The sequence below is a fragment of the Babylonia areolata genome, unplaced genomic scaffold (genome assembly GCF_041734735.1).
Source record: "Babylonia areolata isolate BAREFJ2019XMU unplaced genomic scaffold, ASM4173473v1 tig00020054, whole genome shotgun sequence".
Classification (NCBI taxonomy): domain Eukaryota; kingdom Metazoa; phylum Mollusca; class Gastropoda; order Neogastropoda; family Buccinidae; genus Babylonia; species Babylonia areolata.
This window is the reverse complement of record NW_027468488.1, coordinates 5,001-7,500: the sequence shown is the minus strand read 5'-3', so window position 1 is coordinate 7,500 and position 2,500 is coordinate 5,001. Positions and strand designations below refer to the sequence as shown.

General features: G+C 53.4%; 1 non-coding gene across 1 annotated transcript in view; it reads left to right on the top strand.

Moving 5' to 3' along the window:
* Window positions 1-2,460: 2,460 nt before the first annotated feature.
* The window catches only part of LOC143279104 (small subunit ribosomal RNA), a 1,828-nt gene continuing 1,788 nt past the window's right edge, over window positions 2,461-2,500 (top strand). The window contains exon 1 of the ribosomal RNA XR_013054671.1: window positions 2,461-2,500. This exon is cut by the window's right edge and continues 1,788 nt beyond it. This is a non-coding gene — a ribosomal RNA (small subunit ribosomal RNA).

The window sequence follows — 2,500 nt, the reverse complement described above, 5'->3', positions numbered from 1 at the left end:
TGAAAAAAAGAAAGACGTAGTCGTCAACGTCTGGTCCCGTCAATGGCGAAGGGCGTTTTCTCTCAACTTTGGCATGCTCGCTGAGGAAAAGGCAGGTAAAGGTTGTGGATAAAAGTCCGAAGAACCTCGCTACAATTGCCAAAATCTTTCCGCTGCCATTCAAAAATGGACTACTCCTCCACACCTCCTCCCGTCCATGCCAAACGGCGTTTTCTCTCAACTTTGGCATGCTCGGAGAGAAAAAAAGGCAGGTAAAGGTTGTGGATAAAAAAGTAAAAAATTGCCAAAATACTTTCTGGGCCCTCAAAAAAAGGCCTACTCCTCAACGCCTGCTCCCGTCCATGCCGAACCGCGTTTTCTATCAACTTTGGCATGCTCGGAGAGAGAAAAAAGGAAAAAAAGAAAAAAAAGGTCCAGTAAAGGTTGTGGATAAAAGTAACCGGCTTTGGAGAATTGCCTGAATCCTTCCGGCGCTGTGAAAAAAAAAGACCAAAAAAAAGACCTGGTCGTCAACGCCTGCTCCTGTCCATGCCAAACGGCGTTTTCCTCTCAACTTTGGCATGCTCGCTGAGGAAAAGGCAGGTAAAGGTTGTGGATAAAAAGTAAACGCGCTGTGGAGAATTGCCCAAATCGTTCAGGCGCCGTGAAAAAAAGAAAGACGTAGTCGTCAACGTCTGGTCCCGTCAATGGCGAAGGGCGTTTTCTCTCAACTTTGGCATGCTCGCTGAGGAAAAGGCAGGTAAAGGTTGTGGATAAAAGTCCGAAGAACCTCGCTACAATTGCCAAAATCTTTCCGCTGCCATTCAAAAATGGACTACTCCTCCACACCTCCTCCCGTCCATGCCAAACGGCGTTTTCTCTCAACTTTGGCATGCTCGGAGAGAAAAAAAGGCAGGTAAAGGTTGTGGATAAAAAAGTAAAAAATTGCCAAAATACTTTCTGGGCCCTCAAAAAAAGGCCTACTCCTCAACGCCTGCTCCCGTCCATGCCGAACCGCGTTTTCTATCAACTTTGGCATGCTCGGAGAGAGAAAAAAGGAAAAAAAGAAAAAAAAGGTCCAGTAAAGGTTGTGGATAAAAGTAACCGGCTTTGGAGAATTGCCTGAATCCTTCCGGCGCTGTGAAAAAAAAAGACCAAAAAAAAGACCTGGTCGTCAACGCCTGCTCCTGTCCATGCCAAACGGCGTTTTCCTCTCAACTTTGGCATGCTCGCTGAGGAAAAGGCAGGTAAAGGTTGTGGATAAAAAGTAAACGCGCTGTGGAGAATTGCCCAAATCGTTCAGGCGCCGTGAAAAAAAGAAAGACGTAGTCGTCAACGTCTGGTCCCGTCAATGGCGAAGGGCGTTTTCTCTCAACTTTGGCATGCTCGCTGAGGAAAAGGCAGGTAAAGGTTGTGGATAAAAGTCCGAAGAACCTCGCTACAATTGCCAAAATCTTTCCGCTGCCATTCAAAAATGGACTACTCCTCCACACCTCCTCCCGTCCATGCCAAACGGCGTTTTCTCTCAACTTTGGCATGCTCGGAGAGAAAAAAAGGCAGGTAAAGGTTGTGGATAAAACTCCAAAACCTCGCTACAATTGCCAAAATACTTTCTGGGCCCTCAAAAAAAGGCCTACTCCTCAACGCCTGGTCCCCAGGCACGTGCTGGGGGGCCTCAACTCAGGCTCTGCCCAATGTGGATCAAGGTCCACCTTCGCAGCGCCTTATGCGACACCCTGGTTGTGGGGGACGCGGCGTGGCGTGGCGGATCGCTCCGGTCGGCGCACAGCCGGCAACGGTCGACCCGTCCGCCTGGCTTTACTGCCCCCGCGCTTCTGTCTTTTGCACTGGCAAGCTAGCGACCGCTCGGCGTGCGAGGCCCGAGTCGGGGGACGGGAGTCTCGGGAGCCCACCAGCTCCCCGCAGGCTACCCGCCCGGCTGCCGAGCTTCCCGCCTGCGCGTCCAAGTGTGAACGCGCACGGCCGCCTCGCCGGGCTTCCTTTGCCGGGGCTCGGCTTGTCGGCCGGCGTCTCACGGTCCGTAGAAGGTTCGGTGCGTTCGCTGACGACGGGTCGAGAGAAGCGTTTTCTCTCCTCCCTCACTGACGGTCGTTGGTGCTCCCCAGCCCCTTCGGCGTCCCAAAGCGTAACGCCTGCTTCATCTCGTCAAGGGCGCGCCCGTCTCTAACCGGGCGTCGTCCGGCACGTGGAAACGGGCGGGAGACGGTGTCGAGGAGGAAGAAAGGGTGGGGTCCGGTCCGGTCCGGTCTGGTCTCCTCCTCCTCCTTCTTCTTCTTGGCGCGCCTCCCGCCGAGACCGATGGATTCGTTGCACTCTCAGGCCCTGAATCTGTTGTCCGGTGGTTTCAGTTGATAGTGCTGCCGCGGACCGCCCACGGAAAGAGCTCAGCCCTCGTTTCTGTGAGCAGCGGTCCCAACTGGCGCTGCAACCGTCTCCGGGGGCACGCAGAATACGGGTTGCATTCTGGTTGATCCTGCCAGTAGTCATATGCTTGTCTCAA